This window comes from Ranitomeya variabilis, chromosome 2 (assembly GCF_051348905.1).
Source record: "Ranitomeya variabilis isolate aRanVar5 chromosome 2, aRanVar5.hap1, whole genome shotgun sequence".
NCBI classification, from domain to species: domain Eukaryota; kingdom Metazoa; phylum Chordata; class Amphibia; order Anura; family Dendrobatidae; genus Ranitomeya; species Ranitomeya variabilis.
In genome coordinates this window covers 815,715,430-815,741,602 of record NC_135233.1, presented here as the reverse complement: position 1 = coordinate 815,741,602, position 26,173 = coordinate 815,715,430, and the positions used below count along the sequence as shown (strand labels likewise).

The window sequence follows — 26,173 nt, the reverse complement described above, 5'->3', positions numbered from 1 at the left end:
TTCCAAAATTGTGCTGATGTAAAGTAGACATGTGGGAAATGTTACTTATTAAGTATTTTGTGTGACATATCTCTGTGATTTAAGGGCATAAAAATTCACAGTTGGAAAATTGCAAAATTTTCAAAATTTTCGCCAAATTTCCATTTTTTTTGCAAATAAACGCAGGTAATATCAAAGAAATTTTACCACTTTCATGAAGTACAATATGTCACGAGAAAACAGTGTCAGAATCGCCAAGATCCGTTGAAGCGTTCCAGAGTTATAACCTCATAAAGGGACAGTGGTCAGAATTTTAAAAATTGGCCCGGTCATTAACGGGCAAACCACCCTTGGGGGTGAAGGGGTTAAAATTTATAAAAATTTAACTGAGCAACAAAACTTTTTGGTTTGTAAGATTTATGCATCTGTTAATAAATCCTGCTCTTGTTTGAAGTTTGAAGGCTCTAACTTATTTGCATCTTATTAAACCTGCTAAATCTGCAGGGGGTTGAATACTACTTGTAGGCACTGTATATACTCTCATGCACCACAGATATACACAATCATACTATATACTGTATATATGCACACACATACTATATACACATATACAGGCACACACACTGTATACTGCACATGTACACACAGATACACATATACATGTATACTTACTAGGTTCTGCAAATTCACTTGTACAGATCCATTCCCAGGACAGTAATAGGAGCAGCAATGATAAGGGGAGAGGACACAGACACAGGGCTGCAGGCATCTTCCTCCTGGCCCGGCTCTGACCTCTGTCTGCTGTGCTGTAATCGGCCCCTCCCCCTCACTTGCAACTTCTAACCTGACTGCAGTCAGGGAGAGAGAGAGAGGGGGCTGGAAGGGGGTTTGGGAGAGACGCTCCGAGACTCACTGCTTATTCACTGCTGTACACCCTCTGGGCACTTCATAAAGGGGCTGCAGAAGCAGGGTGCCCCTTTGTGAGCGAGAGCCCCAGGCGTCTGCCTGGTCTGCGTGCCCCAAACGCCCTGCCTGGGGGGGAGGGGTACAGACCGAGGTTGGATTCAGGAGCTAAGGCAAGGTACGTGGCCCCGGCGTCTTCACCATCAGAAGCAATCTGGGGAACAGGGTAAGCTAGGGTGCTTCTAGTGTTGGAGACAGGGAAGAAAACCCTGGTCCCAGGATACCCAACAACATAGTCATAACAGTCTCTGCATGAGAGCCAGTTCCAAGATAGCAAATAATGATTTCCATGACTGCACTTAATGATATCATCAAGGCTCTAGCCATTTTCCAAATTGATAGATATTTATATCTTAAAGTAATGATGACTGTGTACCAACATTGCCTTTACAAAAAACACCTGATAGTTGCAAACACTTTCTGAAGCTGGTGTTTCCACAAATTAACTCTTAATGAGGAAATCCTATAGGAACTTATTCACCTGATGAAACTGCTTGAGACAATGCCAAGGGTGTGTAAAGTCATCAGAGTTAAAGTGTGGCACTTTGAAGAATCTAAGGTTTAATACATACAGTGGGGAAAGTAAGTATTTGGTGCACTGACGATTTTGCAAGTTTTCCCACCTACAAAGAATGGAGAGATCTGTAATTCTTATAGCTACACTCACAGTTACACTTCAACTGTGAGAGACAGAATCTTAAAAAAATCACGAAAATCATATTTTATGATTTTTAAATAATTAACTTGCATTTTATTGTATTAAATAAGCATTTGATCACCTACCAACCAGCAAAAATTCTGGCTCTCCCAGACCTATTATTTATTTATTTATTTTATTTTTAAAAAAACCCTCATACTCTGCACTCTCTACCTCTATTAATTGCACATGTTTGAACTCCTTTCCTGTAAAAAGAGACATCAATCCACACACTCAATCTATCATACTCCAAATTCTCCACCATGGCCAAGACCAGAAAGCTGTCTAAGGACACCAGGGACAAAACTGTAGACCTTCACAAGGCTGGGATGGGCGACAGGACAATAGGCAAGCAGCTTGGTGAGAAGGCAACAACTGTAGGCACAATTATTAGAAAATGGAACAAAAGACTGTGAATGTTCCTTGGCCTGGGGCTCCAGATCTCGCCTCATAGGGTAGGGATGATTCTGAGAAAGGTCAGAAATCAGCCCAGAACTGCATGTGAGGTCCTGGTCAATGACCTGAAGAGTGATCGGACCACAGTCTCATCTCAACATAACCATTAGTAACATACTATGTCATCATGGATTAAAATCCCGTGGGGCACAAAAGGTCCCACTGCTCACACCAGCACATATTCATGCCTGTTTGAAGTTTGCAAATGACCATCTGGGTTTTCCAGAAGAGGCATGGGAGAAAGTCGTATAGTCAGATGAGACCAAAATAGAACTTTTTGGTATCAACTTCACTCGCCATGTTGGAAGGAAGAAGAATAATGAGTATAACCCCAAGAACACCATCCCAACCATGAAGCATGGAAACATCATACTTTGGGGGTGCTTTTCTGCAAAGGGACATGATGACTGCACCGTATTGAAGGGAGCATGGATGAGGTAATGTATTGCGAGATTTGGGCAAACAACCTCCTTCTCTCATTAAGAGCATTGAAGATGGGTCCAGCATGAGGATGACCTGAAACACAGAGCCAGGGCAACTAAGGAGTGGCTCTGTCAGAAGCAGTTCAATGTCCTGGAGTGGCCTAGCCAGTCTTCAGACCAGACCTCAATAAAACATCTTTGGAGGGAGCTGGAACTCAATGTTGCCCAGCAACAGCCCCGAAAACTGAAAGATCTGGAGAAGAACTGTTCTGAAGAGTGGGCCAAAATCCCTGCTGCAGTGTGTGCACACCTGGTCAAGAAGTACAGAAAACGTGTGACCTCTGTAATTAAAAACTAAGGCTTCTGTACCAAATATTAAGTTCTGTTTTTCTATTGTGTCAAATACTTGGTTCATGCAACAAAATGCAAATTTATTATGAAAAATCATACAATATGATTTTCTGGATTTTTTTTTCATCCCTTTACCCCCGAGGGTGGTTTGCACTTTAATGACCAGGCCAATTTTTACAATTCTGACCACTGTCCCTTTATGAGCTTCAATGGAACCCAGTGATTCTGAGATTGGTTTTTTTCATGACATATTGTACTTCATGATAGTGGTAAAATGTCTTTGACATGACTTGCGTTTATTTGTAAAAAAACCTGAAATTTGGAGAAAATTTCGCAACTTTCCAAATTAGAATTTTCATGCCCTTAACCCATTAACGACCGCCGATACGCCTTTTAACGGTGGCAGTTAAGGGTACTTAAACCACAGCGCCGTTAATTAATGGCGCTGTGGAAAAAGTGAATAGCATCCCCCAGAGTCAGATTTTCTCTGGGGTCTCGGTTACCGGGGGTAGCCGAGACCCCAGCGAACATGATTCGGGGGGGTTTTACCGACCCCCGGGTTGCAATCGCCGGTAATTAACCGTTTACCGGTGGTCGCAAAAAAAAACAACGCAATTTCCCATGTAATTTCTCTGTCCTCCGATGTGATCGGTCCCCGATCGCCCCCCGATACTCAACTGTCTCCCCTGGTGCTCCTCGTGGCTCCCGATGGGCGCCGCCATCTTGTTCCGGCCAAAAAATGGTGGGCGCCGGCCGGCACCCGGAAGATCTTTGGGGTCTCCGCTGCCGGGGGTAGCCGAGACCCCAAAGAACATGATCGGGGTCGGTTTTTACCGACCCCTGTTTTGTGATCGCCGGTAATTAACTGTTTACCGGCGACCGCAAAGAAAAAAAAAAAAAAGCGATGTGTAATTCTCTGTCCTCTGATGTGATCGCACATCAGAGGACAGAGAAATAGGGGGATTCGGGGACCCTGTTATACTTACCGGTGTCCCTGGGTCCTCCTGTGTCTCCTCCTGGCCGCTGGCTTCTTCCTCCGGTAAGAAAATGTCGGGCGCATGAGCAGTGCACCCGCCATGATCTGCCAACCGGCAGCTAGAGGAGTTGGGGCTAATTTTAGGGTTAGGGTTGGGGCTAAAGTTAGGGTTGGGGCTAAATTTAGGGTTAAAGTTAGGGTTGGGGCTAAAGTTAGGGTTAGGGTTGGGGCTAAATTTAGGGTTAGGGTTGGGGCTAAATTTAGGGTTAGGGCTAGGGTTAGAGTTGGGGCTAAAGTTAGGGCTAGGGTTAGGGTTGGGGCTAAAGTTAGGCCTAGGGTTAGGGTTGGGGCTAAATTTAGGGTTAGGGTTGGGGCTAAATTTAGGGTTAGGGTTAGGGTTGAAGCTAAATTTAGGGTTAGGGTTGGGGCTAAAGTTAGGGCTAGGGTTGGGGCTAAAGTTAGCACTAGGGTTGCAGCTAAAATGAGAGTTAGAGTTGGGATTAGGGTTAGGGTTTGGATTAGGCTTGGCATTAGGGTTACATTTGGGATTAGGGTTAGGTTTGGGATTAGGGTTAGGGGTGTATTGGGATTAGGGTTAGGTTTGAGGTTAGGGTTGAGATTAGAATTAGGGGTGTGTTGGATTTAGGGCTCTGATTAGGGTTATGGCTGTTTTGGGGTTAGGGTTGTGATTAGGATTATGGATCAGGTTGGGATTAGGGTTAGGGGTGTGTTGGGGTTAGGGTTGGAGTTAGAATTGGGGGGTTTCCACTGTTTAGGTACATCAGGGGGTCTCTAAACGCCACAGCCAATTTTGCGCCCAAAAAGTCAAATGGTGCTCCCTCCCTTCTGAGCTCTGCCGTGCGCCCTAACAGTGGTTCACCCCCACATATGGGGCATCAGAGCGTACTCAGGATAAATTGACAACAACTTTTGGGGTCCAATTTCTCCTGTTACCCTTGTGAAAATAAAAACTTGGGGGTTAAAAAATCATTTTTGGGGAAAAAAAATATTGTTTATTTTCACGACTCTGAATGCCCAAGTGCTTCACAGAAGTTTATAATGCAAAGTTCTCACCACACATCTAGATAAGTTCCTTGGGGGGTCTATTTTCCAAAATGGGGTCACTTGTGGGGGGTTTCTACTGTTTAGGTACATCAGGGGCTCTGCAAACGCAACATAACGCCCGCAGACCATTCTATCAAAGTCTGCATTCCAAAACGGCACTCCTTCCCTCCCGAGCTCTGCCATGCGCCCAAACAGTGGTTTACCCCCACATATGGGGTATCAGCCTACTCAGCATAAATTGCACAATAAATTTTGGAGTCCAATTTCTCCTGTTATTCTTGTAAAAGTAAAAATTTGGGGGTGAAAAGATCACTTTTTTTTGTGGAAAAAATATGATTTTGTTTATTTTCATGGCTCTACATTATAAACTTCTGTGAAGCAGTTGGGGGTTCATAATGCTCACCACACATCTAGATAAGCTCTTTGGGGGGTCTAGTTTCCAAAATGGGGTCACTTGTGGGGGGTTTCTACTGTTTAGGTACATCAGGGGCTCTGCAAACGCAACATAACATGCTCCTATAGACTTGTTTTGATATTGGGAGAGCAATACTTGATTTCTGAATATGCTCTCGGCCATTTACAATACATGCTTATTGATTTTCGTGTGCAAACGCAACATAACGCCCGCAGACCATTCTATCAAAGTCTGCATTCCAAAACGGCGCTCCTTCCCTTCCGAGCTTTGCCATGCGCCCAAACAGTGGTCCCCCCCACACATGGGGAATCAGTGTACTCAGGACAAATTGGACAACAACTTATTGGGTCCAATTTCTCTTGTTACCCTTGTGAAAATAAAAACTTGGGGGCTAAAAAATCTTTTTTAAGGAAAAAAAAATATTGTTTATTTTCACGACTCTGCATTATAAACTTCTGTGAAGCACTTGGGCATTCAAAGTACATCAGGAGCACTGCAAATGCAACATGACGCCCGCAGACCATCCCATCAAAGTCTGCATTCCAAGCGGCGCTCCTTCCATTCCGAGCCCCGATGGGTGTCCAAACAGTGCCCCCCGACATATGGGGTGTCAGCGTACTCAGGACAAACTGGTCAACAGATTTTGGGGTACAATGTCTCCTGTTACCCTTGAGAAAATAAAAAATTGCAGGCTAAAAAATCATTTTTGAGAAAAAAAAAAGGATTTTTTATTTTCAGGCTCTACGTTATAAATTTCTGTGAAGCACTTGGGGGTTTAAAGTGGTCACCACACAACTAGATAAGTTCCTTAAGGGGTCTAGTTTTCAAAATGGGGTCACTTGTGGGGAGTTTCTACTGCTTAGGCACATCAGGTGCTCTCCAAACGCAACATGGTGTCCGATCTCAATTCCAGCCAATTCTACATTGAAAAAGTAAAACGGCACTCCTTCTCTTCCAAGCTCAGCTCTGTGGTGCGCCCAAACAGTGGTTTAACCCCACATATGGGGTATCGACGTACTCAGGAGAAATTGCACAACAACTTTTGTGGTCTAATTTCTCCTGTTACCCTTGTGAAAATAACAATTTGGGGGCAAAAAGATCATTTTTGTATGAAAAATGTGATTTTTTATTTTCACGGCTCTACGTTATAAACTACTATGAAGCACCTGGGGGATTAAAGTGCTCACCATACATCTAATTAAAGGGAACGTGTCACCTGAATTTGGTGGGACCGGTTTTCGGTCCAATTGGCGGTGTTTTCTGGTGTTTGATTCACCCTTTCCTTACCCGCTGGCTGCATGCTGGCCATAATATTGGCTTGAAGTTCATTCTCTGTCTTCCGTAGTACATGCATGCGAAAGGCAATCTTGCCTTGCGCATGCGCAGTATGCTTTGCCCAACTGCGGGCATAGCCAAAAAGCATTAGTGCGCATGCGCCGGCGCACTATGTCCCGAAACACAGCAAAATACTTCCGGGACATAGTGCGCCGGAGCATGCGCACTAATGCTTTTCGGCTTTGCCCGCAGTTGGGCAAAGCATACTGCGTGTGCGCAAGGCAAGATTGCCTTGTGCAGGCGTGTACTACGGAGGACAGAGAATGAACTTCAAGCCAATATTGCATCCAGCATGCAGCCAGCGGGTAAGGAAAGGGTGAATCAAACACCCGAAAACACCGCCCATCGGACCGAAAACCGGTCCCGCCAAATTCAGGTGACAGGTTCCCTTTAAGTTCCTTAAGGGGTCTAGTTTCCAAAATGGTGTCACTTGTGGGGGGTTTCCACTGTTTAGACACATCAGGAGCTCTCCAAACGCGACATGGCGTCCGATCTCAATTCCAGCCAATTCTACATTGAAAAAGTAAAACGGCACTCCTTCTCTTCCAAGCTCTGCAGTGCGCCCAAACAGTGGTTTACCCCCACATATGGGGTATCGACGTACTCAGGAGAAATTGCACAACAACTGTTGTGGTCTAATTTCTCCTGTTACCTTTGTGAAAATAAGAATTTGTGGATGAAAAAATCATTTTTGCGTAAACAAATGCAATTTTTTTATTTTCATGGCTCTACTTTATAAACTTCTGTGAAGCACTTGGGGGCTCAAAGTGCTCAACACACATCTAGTTAAGTTCCTTAAGGGGTCTAGTTTCCAAAATGGTGTCACTTGTGGAGCATTTCCACTGTTTAGGCACATCAGGGGCTCTCTAAATGTGACATGGCATCCGATCTCAATTCCAGCTAATTCTGCATTGAAAAAGTCAAAAGGCGCTCCTTCTCTTCCAAGCTCTGCGGTGCGCCCAAACAGTGGTTTACCCCACATATGGGGTATTGCCGTATTCAGGAGAAATTGCACAACAAAATTTATGGTTACATTTCTATTTTTGCACGTGTGAAAATAAAAAAAAATGGTTCTGAAGTAAAATGTTTGCAAAAAAAGTTAAATGTTCATTTTTTCCTTCCACATTGTTTCAGTTCCTGTGAAGCACGTAAAGGGTTAATGAACTTCTTGAATGTGGTTTTGAGCACCTTGAGGGGTGCAGTTTCTAGAATAGTGTCACACTTGGGTATTTTCTATCATATAGACCCCTCAAAATGACTTCAAATGTGATGTGGTCCCTAAAAAAAAAATGGTGTTGTAAAAATGAGAAATTGCTGGTCAACTTTTAACCCTTATAAACGCAGCGTCCAGATGTTACAGCATAGTGGAGGGGATTTAATGAAATCCCGTCTCCACTGTGCATTAAAAAACGCATGCATTTTTCCCGCAAAAACGCACATGCGTTGCATTTTTTCAGAACGCAGTATGTTGCTACAATGAGCAAAACACGCAGGAACACCGCAGGTGACCTGCCAGTGACCTCAGGTGCATTTTTGGTCAGGATTTTACCTGCATAAAATCCTGACCAAAGCCTGAAGCAAACCTGAACGTGGACACATACCCTAACTCCCTAACAAAAAAAAAATTGCTTCCAAAATTGTGCTGATGTAAAGTAGACATGTGGGAAATGTTATTTGTTAACTATTTTTTGTGACATATCTCTCTGATTTAAGGGCATAAAAATACAAAGTTTGAAAATTGCAAAATTTAAAAATTTTTCACCATATTTCCTTTTTTTCCATAAATAATCACATGTAATATCGAAGAAATGTTACCAATAACATGAAGTAGAATATGTCACGAAAAAACATTCTCAGAATACGCAGGATCTGTTAAAGCGTTCCAGAGTTATAACCTCATAAAATGACAGTGGTCAGAATTGTAAAAATTGGCTCCGTCATTAAGTACTAAATTGGCTCTGTCACTAAGGGGTTAAATCACAGAGCTATGTAGACAAAATAATTAATAAGTAATTTCTCCCACATGTCTACTTTACATCAGCACAATTTTGGAACCAACAATTTTTTTGTTAGGAAGTTATAAGGCTTAAAAGTTGACCAGTGATTTCTCATTTTTACAACACCATTTTTTTTAGGGACCACATCACACGTGAAGTCACTTTGAGAGGTCTATATGATAGAAGATACCCAAAAGTGACACCATTCTAAAAACTGCACCCCTCAAGGTGCTCAAAACCACATTCTAGAAGTTTTTTAACCCTTCAGGTGCTTCACAGGAATTTTTGGAATGTGGAAAAAAAATGAACACAACTTTTTTCCCAAAAATTTTACTTTAGGTCCCAAATTTTTTATTTTGACAAGGGTAACAGGAAAAAATGGACCCCAAAATTTGTTGTGCAATATCTCCTGAGTATGCCGATACTGCACGAAGGAGAAAACCACAGTTTAGGCACATGGCAGAGCTCGGAAGAGAAGGAGCCATTTGACTTTTGGAATGCAAAATTTGCTGGAATAATTGGAGGACGCCATCTCTCATTTGGAGAGCCTCTGATATGCCTAAACAGTGAAAATCCTCCACAATGAAACCATTTGGGAAACTAGACCCCTCAGGGAGCTGGTACATTGAACCCTCAGGTGCTTCAGAGAAGTTTATAACATTAAGCCATAGAAATAAAAAAATCTAATTTTCCCCACAAATATGTGTTTTGCATAAAATATTGCATTTTCATAAGGGTAACAGGAGAAATTGTACCATACAATTTGTTTTGCAATTTCTCCTGAGTACACCGATACCTCATATGAGGGAGAAAACCACTGTTTGGGTGCATGGCAGAGCTCGTAAGGGAAGGAGCGCTATTTGACTTTTTGAATGCAAAGTTTGCTGCAACAATTGGCAAACGTCCTGTCGCATTTGGAGAGCCTCTGATACCTAAACAATGAAAATCACCCACAAGTAACCACCATTTTGGAGACCAGACCCCTCAGGAAACTAATCTAGATGTGTGTTGAGCACATTAAACCCTCAGGTGTTTCACAGAAGTTTATAACGTTGAGCCGTGAAAATAATAAAATCACATTCTCTTCATGAAATGTTGTTTTAGCCCTAAGTTTTTAATTTTCCTAAGGGCTAATATACATTTTTTTTTACAACAAACTTAGGTTCATTTTTTCCTGAGTGCGCCAATACCCTACCTGTAATCGGGAAATATTTTTTACAGGCACAGTGCAAAGCTCAGAAGGCAAGGAGCACCAGATTTTACTATTATGGGCTCTCCACTGGAAGAGGCCATGAGGTGCCAGAACAGCAGAACCCCCATAAGTGACCACATTTTACAAACTACACCTCTCAATGAATTCATTTAGGGGTGCGGTAATCATATTGACACCACGGGTGTGACACAGAATTTTATACCATTGAGCAGTGAAGAAAAAATAACTACAGTTTTACCAACAAAATTTAGTTTTAGTCCCAGATTTTACATTTTTACACAAGAAGTTTATAAAAATGGCACCAAAATTTGTCCTACAATTTTTACTGTGGCTGTGCAGTACTACTTAGCCATACGGAGAGACTCGGGAGGAATGGAGCGCTATTTGCCTCTTGGAGCGCAGATTTTCCTAGATGAGTTTGTTGACTTCATATACAGAGACCCTAATTGCTAGAAGAGCAGAATCCTTTCTCAAGTGATGCCATTTTGGAAATTATACCCCTTTGGGAATTTATCTACAGGTGTAGAGCTGATTTTTACTCCATTGCCGCTGTTGTGACCAATACGCTGTAGTGACCAGTATGCTGCAGTCACCAATACGTTATGCCCAGCCCGTACTTCTGGACACATGCACCCGTAAGTTAGGCGGGCATTGCTTCAGAAACGCCAAAAGTAGATGTTATATGTGGTTTAGGTACACTGTGTACACTGGATTTGGGAGCACAAAATTTTGTTCTGAATTTTGTTTGGCAGGTGAGGAGCCATTTCACTTTTCCAGAGCCTTTGTACTACCAGTAGTAGCCCTTTATATTTCCGTTAACAGATAACGGATCGGAGTGATGACTTACTTTTTTTTGTGGATTGAGTTGAAGCTTTTATTGGGAACATTTTACATAACGTTTGGGATCACATTTATCTGGCACTCTATGCTGAGCACTTACTTTGGGATTTCCATCTAAATCTCTGAGTGACATGATTCAGATGAAACCCTCGATGTATCTATTCACTATAATGAGGCAGCAGAGTTACTCTGGACTCTGTCTGGCCTCTGTTCAGCAGTGTGTTTCTTTTCAGAAGCACAAAACTGTTGCCGATGGCACTTTTATGCACGTCTAAAAGGACGGACAGCGCTAGGTCATATGCCAGACGGTGTCCACAGTGCCTCCATCTGCCTCATTATAGGGAATCTTCCGCCAGAGGTTCCATCTGAATCACGCATTTCAGAGATTTACACAGAAACCCCGATGTAAGCGTTCAACGCACAGTGAAGAATAAATATATGCCAAGTCTCACTGCGATCTTTGGGCGGCAGAATGAAAAAACAGAATAAGTGAATACGTCACTTTGCTCTTCAAGTCGGTGCGATTACAGCGATAACAGATTTACAGTATGTTTGGTTTTCATGTTTGGCTGCTGTCACACACTAAAAGATGCTTTTTATTGCAAAAAATAGTTTTTGCATCACCATATTTTTAGAACTATAATTTTTCCATATTTTGGCCCACAGAGTCATGTGATGGCTTGTTTTTTGTGGGACAAGTTGACGTTTTTATTGGTCACCATGGCAACGATCGGGACCCCGTGTGTTAGGGGTCAAGTTCTCGCCTCTGCACAGGGGGAATCTCGGGCCATCTCCGCTGCGATCTCCCATTTTTCTCCTGCCGCAGTGGAGCCTGCTCGGCGGAGACGTCAGTCCCAGCGTCTTGCTCAGTCTGACTCTGTGCAAAGGGTTACTGCTGCTTTTCCAGCTTCTGCCATTGAAGCCAGTGCTGGGCAGCGGCGAGCAGACACTTTTGGGACTAAGTCCTGCTTTTCTCCTTCTGTGCATGCCCAGGGTAAGATCTCTCATTGGAGATCGAGGGTCACATGCTTGGATACTGCAGCAAAGCCCATTGGTTCTCCAGGAAGGTCCTGAAGGTGCTCAGGCTCTGTGGCAGCCTCTCATTGGTCCTTCTAGGAAGGTCTTGTACTTGCTGCAGCTATATAAGGTTCGCATGGCCGCACGGCCATGCGCTAGTATCAATGCAAGTTATGTGTTTTGCGCCAATGTGGTCACGCTTGTGTGGATTCAGGGACTCGGCTGAAATAAGCCACCTAGAATACCGGCTCCTCCGGTGAGATTGTATGTTTGCCTCCTTGACTGCGTGACCACAAGCTGCTTTCCACTCAGCAGTTACTGTGTATTCCTGTGGAGTTTAACAGGACACAGCTCTTTCTTTGTAGCGACTCTGTGAAGCAACAGAGATTGCTTCTACCGCCATATAGTGCTGCCGTTTGCCAACAGCAGGTTCTTTTCCTGCACGGTGGACCCCGGGCTGCGAACGCACCAAATAACATCTCTATATTTACTCGGTGCGTTCCGCCAGCCCTAACACCTTGTCACGCTGCGGAGTCTCTGATCCAAAGGCAGAGGGGCTGTCAGCCCTCTACTGGCTTCCAGAATGCTGTGATTGTGTTTGCTCGCAGCATTTCAGGGGTTAAAGAGCTGGGAGCAGTTTGTGACTGCTCCTGACACTTAGTGGGGGGTGTGTGGGCTATCGCTCAGACGTAATATTCCACCCCTGTCAAATAGGCCCAGGGCACATGGATGGAATATTACGTCCGATGTCAGAAAGGAGTTAAGATTCTGTCTCTCACAAGTTGAAGTGTACCTACGATAAAAATGACAGACCTCTACAATCTTGTAGGCGAGAAAACTTGCAAAATCAGCACATAAATTAGATTATCAGGGGTAGTGGTTCAACATTTCTCTTGCCAACCACCAGAAACCTCATGCTATATTTGGAAGGTTTAATCCACTCATGATGACTCATTGATAGCTGGGGGATTGGCCCATATGTCCCATTCCCTCTCCTTCCAGTAACTCTATTTTTATTCTTCCTAAAATCTTCTTACTAAATTGAATGTAACTATTGAATGTGCTCTTTTCAGATATTATTTGTTTTTGTGTATTATGTATATTCCATCTTCTGTCACACATGATGATAAAATACAATATTGTTCTATGATTACTAGAGAGTAAGATCAGTAATGTCAAATAGAACCGGGTGAATTTCCCCAATATTCAAATGAAGAGGGATAGCGATGCACAACCAAGCTCTTGGCCAGCCCACTCTTTTGCATAAAAATTAAGATATTTTTTCAGTCACTTTACCAGTAACAGGTGCAGTGTTAATATGGTTTATAAGGGCTAAGTCCCCTACAACACTGTTTAGCTTGTTTAAAATGCATTTTGGGGGCGATGGACTCCCTTAATTCACTAAGGGAAGAAAATAAGCTAGCAGATGCTGTATAATGACTTGGGAGTGTTTTTCTTTCAAATTACAAGTCTTGGCATTCATGGGGATATTACTTTAACACACATCTCTTGCTTAAACATTGTTGCAGAGCCTTCCTTGTAACAATACTCACTACTGACTAGTGGTGCAGAATACTGTGTTCTTCCACAAGGTCAGGAATGGTATGAGGAACATGACAGAGTTCAGTTTACTGACTTGGACTTGAAAATCCCTATATCTTAATCCGATCAAGTTTCTGTAAGTGTCCTGGAAAACCAGGTCTAAACTATAGAGGGCACATTTATGTATTGAGAGGACTTGAAGGACCTGCTTATAACTTCTTGCCACCGTACGGCAAGAGAGCTATTCTTAAGCCAAATATCCTGGGATGCCCTACAGATGCTCTGAACCTGGTCCCCAGACAATAGTATTTTGAATGTCCAATTCATGAGATATGGTAAATCTATAGGGTCTAATTATTAACACAGCTACCCACACCAACCAAGTGAGAAATTATAGGAATTTTATTCACAGTCTTTGCACAGAATGGTGATACATGTTGGTGGCACTGCAATAAGTAACAAAATGAGAGAAATGTCCCTATATTCAAATTAAAAAAAAAATATTGCTGACTTTACAGGCATGTATATTAGACTATTTTTGCAAGCTTGCCAAAAAGGGACCATTGTACAGATATGTAAGAATGGCACATCTTCCTTTCAGGCATTGTGAAATTGTATTTTTATATTTTAATATATTGAAAGCCAAGAATGAATTTGCAGCATTTAGTAAGTTTTCAGTCTTACTCAAATGTTGGATTCATGCCTACTTTTCTTATTATGCCAATAAAATATCCCAAGTGCTGCAGTTACTGTGGATATGCTATAGAGATAGAAGGGAGCAAGATTTCTTCTTCTTTTAATATATAAGGGAGACTTATTAGCAGCCAGTCTCTACCTACTCTGGAGCTGTCTTCAGGGAAAATGTACAATTTAGAGGTAGAGTCAGCAAATTTAATAACCGATAACAAATAAAACTCACCAAATCTGTGGCCAGATAAAGTATTGCTTCTCATGTAGACATATGACAACCTATTCTGAAGATTTACCTAAGTACAAGAGATGATTGGATCGAGCTGTGGAAATCAAGTTCACATCAAATTTCCTTAAACTCACGATTTCACATAATTTAGAATATTTTGAGATTCGTGGTTCTCAAAAAAATCTTGCCCGGCACCATTTTCCACACTGCTGAAGCATCAGATAGTGAGCTAATGTCATTTTGCTTTGCTGTGTAGCCTCCTCATAATACTCTGCGGCTATGATATCTTATAGATTATCATACGTCGTATAGGGGGTCAGTAACTTGGCCATCACAGATCTGCGGTTCCCAAAGGCGCATAGTTTGTACGGCAGAATCTTTTTCCATCTCCAAAGTCACTGGGTAAGTCTTTCTCTTCTGTATAGTGTATTATCTTATGGTTAGCAGGGTCCTCTCTCTCTTCTGTAGTGTGTAAAGTCTTATTATCAGTGGGGTGCTCTCTTCATGGTGTAGAGTGAAAGCTCTTACAAGTCAGAGGCGTTCTCTCTCCTCCGCCACATGTATTTTGCAAGGAATTAAAAGCTTTCCAATACTGAAATTTATTTGCCATAAATCAAAATTTGCGAGGAAATTCTTTGAAGTTGGCAAATTTGAATTTCATAAGATCCGCTCATCTCTAATAAGAATGCTTTGTGTATCTCAAATTAGACTTATTCTATAAAAATATGCAAGTTTGCAAGATGTGAAGTGACCAAAAATTTTAATTCTGGAAATAATTTTAATATTAAAAGCAAACACTTGTTGAGTCATAACTGGGCATAATAGGGATATATAAATGTAAACATCTGCAATAGTTTGTGTTGAGGAGGGTTTATAAATTGAAATATATAACACAAAGGTGAAGTTCTTCACATACAATGTTGGCTGCAGGCGACAGTAGCTCTGTAATGATAGCGCAGACTGCCGTCAGACTATGACAATAAGTCCTTGTATTTCCAAATAACATAGTCATACCTAATAATTCAGTAGTTTTACCTGAAGCAAGGGATTATAGGATCATTCAGATATTTCCTCTTATTTATCTGTTCAGCTATGTTTCATTTCTTAGCTGGGGCTGTATGATTTATCACATTTACGCTACAATTTAATATACTTTAATGCCCACTTGATATTAATCATGGCTGGTTTCCCATTATATGGGACAATGCAAGGTAGAAATGGCTTTGAGGTTGAAGGTTTTTTCAAATGTCATTCATACTACCGTTCTTGACATGGAGAAGTCATTCTCAGCCATTTTTGGCACATTTGACCTCACAAATACTCATTAGTATTTCCCTGCAAAGGGCATTTTTTAGTATGCATAGGCCAGATGAAGGCATAGGACCTACCTAAGTCCGAATCACTGATGTATTGAATACATAAGCAGAACAACATCTCCAGCATTCCTGGAAACTCGGAATACCTAAAACAAGAAGGAAAGGAATAAAGGTCAACTCTGCCTGACATTATGGCTGATCATTTTCTATCACACATAAACTGAATACATTTAAGATTCTAGATGCTTTATGGGATATCAAGCATGACACCTTCTGTTCTATCATACAAGAAATCACTTTGCAAGGACACTCATTCACTTGAGTCCAAAAAATGCAAACCTTAAAATTATGAAAACAATACAAATAACTGCAGATGCCTGCGCAATTCAATCATCCTCTGTACAGACAGTGACACTGTTTACGGGTATATGAATTATTTAAAAATGTGGTTTATCACTTCATCATAGAAATTGAAAAATATATATAAAATAATAAGAAAAAGGGCATTTGTCCCGAGAGCATATTTTGCAAGCTTTGATTTGTAGTAAATTAACAAAAAATGACCATCCAAAATGTTGGTAAATATTGGTAAACAGGAATTAATATTAATATCGTTCACTTTAGTACAGAGAACTTAGCACAGTAAGTTGTCATCATGCAAAAAAATTAGCCCTCATACAGTTATATCCATGGAAAGATAACAGTAAAATATAAAAAAAACTGTCAGTCAGTGCTACGCCCTGGCACTGACTGACAGCCAGCTCTGTACTGATGTACTGCTGAGCCGACTTGCAAAGTGCTGGTGCGTGGTTAGAGCCGCTGCTCTCAGCGCTGTGATCGGTAACTGCAAGTGCTCCGGGCATGCCTTTATGACTGAAAGTCGGCAGTTCCCAGCAGGAATAAAGTTAATTTTCTTCTGGATGCCGCACTTTCAGCAATGCAGCCGGGCACCTTCATAACACTATTAACCTGCATATTAACCCTATATGTACAGGTTAATAGCATTATCTGACATGGCAGGTTCCCTTAAATAGCAGTGAATGTATGTTGTGGCAGCTTTTTTTCTCCTTAACTCATAATTATGTCCCAACACTCATCATTTCATTAATTTTTTTATAAACTTTTGATAAATGTGGGCCAAAGTACAGATCATTAGATAAACTTTTGATAAATGTGGGCCAAAGTACAGATCATTAGTTACAGATTTATCCAGCTCTTTCTTTACAATGACAATTATAGAATAATAGATAGTGGCCCGATTCTAACGTATCGGGTATTCTAGAATATGTAGGTAGTATATAGCACTGGCTACGTACTATATTGCACAGTGACGTAGTATATAACACAACCGACATAGTATATAACGTAGCTACGTAGTATATAACAGAGCTACGTAGTATGTAACACAGTGTACGTAGTATATAGCAGAGCTACGTAGTATATAACACAGCCACGTAGTATGTAACATAGCCAAGCAGTGTATTGCACAGGTATGTAGTATATTGGTCAGCCACATAGTATATACCAGAGCCACGTAGTATATAACATAGCCACATAGTATATTGTAGAGCCACGTAGTATATTGCACAGGCACGTAGTATATTGCACAGCCACGTAGTATATAACAGTCACGTAGTGTATTGCAAAGCTATGTAGTATATTGGTCAGTGACGTAGTATATAGCAGAGCCACGTAGTATATAACATAGCCACGTAGTATATTATAGAGGCACATAGTATATTGCATAGCTACATTGTATATTGCACAGCCACGTAGTATATAACAGAGCCACGTAGTATATTGCACAGTCGACGTAGTATATAACAGAACCGACAACAGCTCATGTAGTATATAGCAATGTGCGCACTATATGCGTTTTTAAAAAAGACTTAAAAAAAATAAACATATAGTCACCTTCCGAAGGCCCCTTGAAGTCCTGGCGCCTGTGTGCGGTGCACGTGGCAGCTTCCGGTCCCAGGGTTGGTATGAGCACAGGACCTGTGATGACGTCGCAGTCACACGACCGTGACGTCATGGCAGGTCCTTCTCTCCTTCTCACATAGCATCCTTGGCACTGGAACCTGCAGCTTGCACTGCCGAGGACAGCGCGCGACGTCGGAAGGTGAGAATAACCTTTTTTATTATTATTATTTGTAACATTAGATCTTTTTACTATTGATGCTGCATACGCAGCATCAACAGTAAAAAGTTGGTCACACAGGGTTAATAGCTGCGTTAATGGAATGCGTTACAACGCGGTCCGTTAAAGCTGGCATTAACCCTGTGTGAGCGCTCAGCGCTGACTGCAGGGCAGTAAAGCAGTGGCCATTTCACTGCCAGACTATGGCTGTCGCTGATTGGTTGTGGCAATGGTCGTGGGCGTTTTGCCACGACCAATCAGCGACTTGGATTTCCATGACAGACAGAGGCCGCGACTAGGGTTGAGCGACCTTTACTTTTATAGGATCGGGTCTGGTTTCATGAAACCCGACTTTTTCAAAAGTCGGGTCGAGTGAAATCGGCCGATCCTATAAAAAAGTCGGGGTCGGGCGAAACTCGAAACCCAATGCAGTGCATTGGGTTTCCAATGGTTCCCAGGGTCTGAAGGAGCGGAAACTCTCCTTCAGGCCCTGGGATCCATATTTAAGTGTAAAATAAAGAATTAAAATAAAAAATATCGCTATACTTATCCTCTGACGGGCCCTGGTACTAACCGGGAACCTTCCTTCCTTAGAATCAGCCTTCCAGGACCTTGCGGTGACGTTGCGGTGACGTCGCGGCTTGTGATTGGTGCGCGGCCGCCCATGTGACCGCTCGCGCGACCAATCACAAGCCGCGACGTCACCGTGACATCACCGAAGGTCCTGGAAGGGCTGATTCTTAGGAAGGAAGGCTGCCAGAAAGAAGCAGGGCATGTCCGAGAGTGAGTATATACCTAATAGGAATATACTCACCCTCGGCTTCTTCCGGCAGCCTTCCTTCCTAAGAATCAGCCCTTCCAGGACCTTCGGTGACAGCACGGTGACGTCGCGGCTTGTGATTGGTCGCGCGAGCGGTCACATGGGCGGCCGCGCACCAATCACAAGCCGCGACGTCACCGCAAGGTCCTGGAAGGCTGATTCTAAGGAAGGAAGGTTCCCGGTTAGTACCAGGGCCCGTCAGAGGATAAGTATAGCGATATTTTTTATTTTAATTCTTTATTTTACACTTAAATCTGAATTCCGATACCAATTCCTGATATCTTAAACATATCGGGAATCGGTATCGGAATTCCGATTCCAGATTCAGAAGATCGCCGACTTCATGGCCGACCCCACACAGGGGTCGGGTCGGGTTTCATGAAACCCGACTTTGCCAAAAGTCGGCGACTTCTGAAAATTGCCGACCCGTTTCGCTCAACCCTAGCCGCGACCAATGAATATCCGTGACAGACAGACAGAAGGACAGACAGAAAGACGGAAGTGACCCTTAGACAATTATATAGTAGATGAATAGATTATAAAGTATAATTATTAATTATTAACATAAAAATATCTTTATTATTCAGAAAATTGTGCTTATATGTAATTTTAATTTCTACAAAAAAAAATTACCTACAATATGTAAAGTGAAAATGTAAAAAGTAAAATCCCAGCATTTTATATACCAGAAATTATGACATGTTTCTAGCACAGATGTGCAAGTTAATTTAAAATCTCAAAGGACCAGAAGCAGAAAACTAAGCAGGGATAACCAATTATAGCTCCGCTGATTAAAAAAACAAAGTGATATATTTTATGTTAACACTTTATTTCAGGCTGCATTCCTGGACCATTGCCACCCTTACAGTTAGCTCTTATTTATTGTTCTATGATAATCCAGCACCTTTTCAGTTCAGTTCAGGATGAAATAAAGTTACAGTGTGTGTAAATATGCATCACATAATTATACTGCTAGGAATAGGAAATACTATTATTATTTCATACTTCTGGTAAATTTAAAGAAAATCCACTACCATAAATTTGCCACCTAATGCAAGAGCAGAATAATTTAAAGAACAAGACGCTGATTTCAGTGATGTGTCACTTACATGGCTACTTGTTATGTTTTTTTTTTATAAAATCACTGTTTTATCAGCAGGAGATTGATTGACAGCTTTCCGACTACGCACAGTGCACACAGAAAGCTGTCAATCAGCGGTGGGGAGGTGGGGTTATACATAATTCACAATACTGATGAATTTATGAATTTGCTGCAGATAAAAAGGTATTGCATGACAAAATTACAATATGCAGCCCAATAAGTGATATATCACTGGAATCATTGTCTCTGCCCCTACATCATGTTACTCTTAGATATTGTAGCAAAAGCTTGGTGACAAGATTCCCTTTGATCATTTAAGGACCGAGCATTTTTTCATTTTTGCACTTTCATTTTTCCCTACAATTTTACAACAGGCATACAATTTTTATTTTCCCATTTACAAAAGCAATGAGGAATTGTTTAATGGGGGACTAGTTGGAATGTTTAATTACACCATCAATTTAATAATACTATCCATAAAAGTGAAAACAAAAACAGTTTAGACCGCACCAACGCCCCTGCAAATTAGCCGACACTGCGACACTTGCCGCACTCAGAATTCCAGCACCCCCGGCCGTGAAGTTTTTATTGTGAGCAATAAATTTACCTGTCTCGGAAGATCGGTGTGTGCTGCCTCTTTTCTCTCGTGTTTCGAATTTAATAATACTGTTTTCTCAAAATTGGGAAAAAAATACAATTTGAATAATATTGTGGACAAAATGCATTTCTATGATTGTTTTTTGAGAATTTGCTTTTTTTGGCATTAATTGTGAAGTACGAATGACCTGTAAATATGGTTGTCCAAGTCCGTATGACAACAACAATACCAAAGTTGCATATATATTTTTTTAAGTGGTGTAAAAAAATAAAAAAAGTAAACCTGTAAGAGTTTTTGGTTGATGGAACTGTACGAGAGCTTGTTTTTTGCGTGATGATCGATGTTTCTAATGATGCTATTTTGGGGTAGATACAACACTTTGATTGCATTTTTTTGTGGCGTTGTGACAACAAAAACCCCTCAATGGCAATTTATTTCTATTTCTTTTTACAGCTTTTTATATTGAAATACCGTATATACCCGAGTATAAGGCGACCTGAGTACAAGCCGAAGCACCTAATTTTGCCACGGATAACTGGGTAAGCTATTGACTCTAGTATAAGCCGGGTATGCATTGTCCCCTCATCCTTGTCCTGCTATGTGTGGCTCCCCCGGTCTCCTAGTTGTATGCATGGCTCAGTGTCCTCCCCCTTTTATGCATAGCTCGGCATCCTCCCCCGTCCTCCCCCTTCTATGCATGGCTCAGTGTCCTCCCCCTTCTATGCATGGCTCAGCGTCCTTCCCTGTCCTCCCCTTCTATACATAGTTACATAGTTATTAAGGTTGAAGGAAGACTTTAAGTCCATCTAGTTCAACCCATAGCCTAACCTAACATGCCCTAACATGTTGATCCTGAGGAAGGCAAAAAAAAACCCATGTGGCAAAGAGTAAGCTCCACATTGGGGAAAAAAAATTCCTTTCCGACTCCACATACAGCAATCAGACTAATTCCCTGGATCAATGCCCTATCAAGGAATCTAGTGTATATACCCTGTAACATTATACTTTTCCAGAAAGGTATCCAGTCACTTCTTAAATTTAAGTAATGAATCACTCATTACAACATCATACGGCAGAGAGTTCCATAGTCTCACTGCTCTTACAGTAAAGAATCTGCGTCTGTTATTATGCTTAAACCTTCTTTCCTCCAGATGTAGAGGATGCCCCCTTGTCCCTGTTTCAGGTCTATGATTAAAAAGATCATCAGAAAGGTCTTTGTACTGGCCCCTCATATATTTATACATTAAAATATGCATGGCTCAGTGTCTTCCCCGTCCTCCCCCTTGAATGCATGGCTTGGCATCCTCCCCCTTGTATGCATGGCTCGGCATCCTCCCCCTTGTATGCATGGCTTGGGGTCCTTCCCCTCCTCCACCTTGTATGCATGGCTCCGCGTCCTCCCCCTTGTATGCATGGCTTGGCGTCATCCCCCGTCTTACTCACCCTCCTCGCGCGATCGCTGCACGTCTCTGCATCTCCGTTGTCCCGGCGCGTCACTCTTTCTGTGCTGAGTGGTCATGTGGTACCGCTCATTAAGGTAATGAATATGCGCTCCACGTCTATGGGAGTGGAAACACCTGCATATTCTTTACCTTAATGAGCGCTACCACATGTCAGCTGATCACAGGAAGAGCTACCGCACGGGGACAATAGAGATGCAGGGACATGCAGCGACCGCGTGAGGAGAGTGAGCATGATATCACAGCCCCGACTCCTGCCGATGCTCCATTGCTCCCCCTCCCCTGCTGGCTTTCTGGACAATGACTGGTGTATAAGCCGAGGGGCGCGTTTTCAGCACAAAAAAATCTGCTGAGAATCTCAGTTTATACACAAGCATATACGGTATTTTCTTTTTTTAATTTTCCATACTATAACTTTTATTAACGACCACTGACACACCTTTTAACAGGAGCAGTTAAGGGCAGCAGAAAATCTCTGGGGTTTCAGCTACCTAACATGTCAGATGAGAGAGAAATGATGTCATCAGGCCACTCACAGTAGCTTAGCACAGTCGATGCCATCCTCTGGCCCTTCTCCTGTTCCTGAAGCAAAATGCACAATGCGCTGTTATGACCCCAATGGCGAGGGTCTCAGAGGAACGTGGAAGTCTGCAGAATACAAAAATCCAGCTCATAGGGCAGTGGTAACTGGGTTGACCATATATCTACTCCTAACGCCAACACTAGAAGTAGCCGGGGATCATTCCTACGTTGATTCTAGATGACACGCGCCAGCCGGAGAATCTAGCTACCCCTAGTAGAGGAAAACAAAGACCTTTCTTGCCTCCAGAGAAGGGGACCCCAAAGCTGGATAGAAGCCCCCCACAAATAATGACGGTGAGGTAAGAGGAAATGACAAACACAGAAATGAACCAGGTTTAGCACAGAGAGGCCCGCTTACTGATAGCAGAATAAAGAAAGGTAACTTATATGGTCAACAAAAACCCTATCAAAATCCACACTGGAAATTCAAGAACCCCCGAACCGTCTAACGGTCCGGGGGGAGAACACCAGCCCCCTAGAGCTTCCAGCAAAGGTCAGGATATAGATTTGGAACAAGCTGGACAAAAATACAAAACCAAAACAAATAGCAAAAAGCAAAAGGCAGACTTAGCTGATATAACTGGAACCAGGATCAGTAGACAAGAGCACAGCAGACTAGCTCTGATAACTATGTTGCCAGGCATTGAACTGAAGGTCCAGGGAGCTTATATAGCAACACCCCTAACTAACGACCCAGGTGCGGATAAAAGGAATGACAGAAAAACCAGAGTCAAAAAACTAGTAACCACTAGAGGGAGCAAAAAGCAAATTCACAACAGTACCCCCCCCCTTAGTGAGGGGTCACCGAACCCTCACCACGACCACCAGGGCGATCAGGATGAGCGGCATGAAAGGCACGAACTAAATCGGCCGCATGAACATCAGAGGCGACCACCCAGGAATTATCCTCCTGACCATAGCCCTTCCACTTGACCAGGTACTGAAGCCTCCGCCTGGAGAGGCGAGAATCCAAGATCTTCTCCACCACGTACTCCAACTCGCCCTCAACCAACACCGGAGCAGGAGGCTCAGCAGAAGGAACTACAGGCACAATGTACCGCCGCAACAAGGACCTATGAAATACATTGTGAATAGCAAACGACACAGGAAGATCCAGACGAAAAGATACAGGATTAAGGATTTCCAATATCTTGTAAGGCCCAATAAAACGAGGTTTAAATTTGGGAGAGGAGACCTTCATAGGAACAAAGCGGGAAGAAAGCCACACCAAATCCCCAACGCGTAGTCGGGGACCCACACCGCGGCGGCGGTTGGCAAAGCGCTGAGCCTTCTCCTGTGACAACTTCAAGTTGTCCACCACATGATTCCAGATCTGCTGCAACCTATCCACCACAGAATCCACCCCAGGACAGTCAGAAGGCTCCACATGACCCGAAGAAAAGCGAGGATGGAAACCAGAGTTGCAGAAAAAAGGCGAAACCAAGGTGGCGGAACTAGCCCGATTATTAAGGGCAAACTCAGCCAACGGCAAGAATGTCACCCAATCGTCCTGATCAGCAGAGACAAAACACCTCAAATAAGCCTCCAAAGTCTGATTGGTTCGCTACGTCTGTCCATTAGTCTGAGGATGGAAAGCAGACGAAAACGACAAATCAATGCCCATCCTACTACAAAAGGATCGCCAGAACCTGGAAACGAACTGGGATCCTCTGTCTGACACAATATTCTCAGGGATGCCGTGCAAACGAACCACGTTCTGGAAAAACACAGGAACCAGATCGGAAGAGGAAGGCAGCTTAGGCAAAGGAACCAAATGGACCATCTTGGAGAAGCGATCACATATCACCCAGATAACGGACATGCCCTGAGATAGCGGAAGATCAGAAATGAAATCCATGGAGATATGTGTCCAAGGTCTCTTCGGGACAGGCAAGGGCAAGAGCAAACCGCTGGCACGAGAACAGCAAGGCTTAGCTCGAGCACAAGTCCCACAGGACTGCACAAATGACCGCACATCCCTTGACAAGGAAGGCCACCAAAAGGACCTGGCCACCAGATCTCTGGTGCCAAAAATTCCCGGGTGACCTGCCAACACCGAGGAATGAACCTCGGAAATGACTCTGCTGGTCCACTTATCCGGGACAAACAGTCTGTCAGGTGGACAAGACTCAGGCCTATCAGCCTGAAATCTCTGCAACACACGTCGCAGATCCGGAGAAATAGCTGACAAGATAACTCCATCTTTAAGAATACCAACAGGATCAGCGACTCCAGGAGCATCAGGCACAAAGCTCCTAGAAAGAGCATCGGCCTTCACATTCTTTGAACCTGGTAAATACGAGACAACAAAATCAAAGCGGGAGAAAAACAATGACCAGCGGGCCTGTCTCGGATTAAGGCGTTTAGCAGACTCGAGATACATCAGATTTTTGTGATCAGTCAAGACCACCACACGATGCTTAGCACCCTCGAGCCAATGACGCCACTCCTCAAATGCCCATTTCATGGCCAACAACTCCCGATTGCCCACATCATAATTTCGCTCGGCAGGCGAAAATTTCCTAGAGAAAAAGGCACAAGGCTTCATAACAGAGCAACCAGGGCCTCTCTGCGACAAAACGGCCCCTGCCCCAATCTCCGAAGCATCCACCTCAACCTGAAAGGGAAGTGAGACGTCAGGCTGGCACAAAACAGGCGCCGAAGTAAACCGGCGTTTCAACTCCTGGAAAGCCTCCACGGCAGCAGGAGCCCAGTTAGCTACATCGGAGCCCTTCTTGGTCATATCCGTCAAAGGTTTCACAATGCTAGAAAAATTAGCGATAAAACGACGGTAGAAGTTAGCGAAGCCCAAGAACTTCTGAAGACTCTAAACTGACGAGGGCTGAGTCCAATCAAGAATAGCTCGGACCTTGACTGGGTCCATCTCCACAGCAGAAGGGGAAAAAATGAACCCCAAAAAGGGAACCTTCTGTACACCAAAGAGACACTTTGAGCCCTTGACAAACAAAGAATTTTCACGCAAAATTTTTAAGACCAACCTGACCTGCTCCACATGCGAATCCCAATTATCAGAAAAAACCAAAATATCATCCAGATAAACAATCAAAAATTTATCCAGATACTTCCGGAAAATGTCATGCATAAAGGACTGAAAAACTGAAGGCGCATTGGAGAGCCCAAAAGGCATCACCAAGTACTCAAAATGACCTTCGGGCGTATTGAATGCGGTTTTCCATTCATCACCTCGCGGTGTTCAGGAGTCATGCACATGGTAACCTGAGTCCAATACTGCGGTTTATTTGCTGCCAATGGTGTAGCATCAATACCCCTAAGAGGAATAGGATTTTCTAATGGTTCAAGAGTAAATCCACAGCGCTTAGCAAATGAGAGATCCATGAGACTCAGGGCAGCACCTGAATCTACAAACGCCATGACAGGATAAGATGACAGTGAGCAAATCAAAGTTACAGACAGAATAAATTTAGGTTGCAAATTACCAACGGTGACAGGACTAACAACCTTAGCTATACGTTTAGAGCATGCTGAGATAACATGTGTAGAATCACCACAGTAGTAGCACAAGCCATTCCGGCGTCTATGAATTTTCCGCTCATTTCTAGTCAGGATTCTATCACATTGCATTAAATCAGGTGTCTGTTCAGACAACACCATGAGGGAATTTGCGGTTTTTCTATCACATTGCACCGAATTAGGTGTCTGTTCAGACAACACCATGAGGGAATTTGCGGTTTTGCGCTCCCGCAACCGCCGGTCAATTTGAATAGCCAGTGCCATAGTATCATTCAGACCTGTGGGAATGGGAAAACCCACCATAACATTCTTAATGGCTTCAGAAAGGCCATTTCTAAAATTAGCGGCCAGTGCACACTCGTTCCAATGTGTCAGCACGGACCATTTCCGAAATTTTTGGCAATACACTTCAGCCTCGTCCTGCCCCTGAGACATAGACAGCAAGGCCTTTTCTGCCTGAATCTCAAGATTGGGTT

The 26,173-nt window shown here is 42.9% G+C and overlaps 1 protein-coding gene across 2 annotated transcripts in view; it reads right to left on the bottom strand.

Annotated features, from left to right (window-relative positions):
- Positions 1-26,173, bottom strand: part of KHDRBS2 (KH RNA binding domain containing, signal transduction associated 2) — a 773,482-nt gene that overhangs the window by 92,883 nt on the left and 654,426 nt on the right. For both annotated transcript variants that reach the window (XR_013221832.1, XR_013221831.1), the window contains one exon: positions 15,576-15,649. The gene's annotated coding sequence lies outside the window, so the exon portion shown is untranslated. The remainder of the gene's footprint in view (positions 1-15,575; positions 15,650-26,173) is intronic.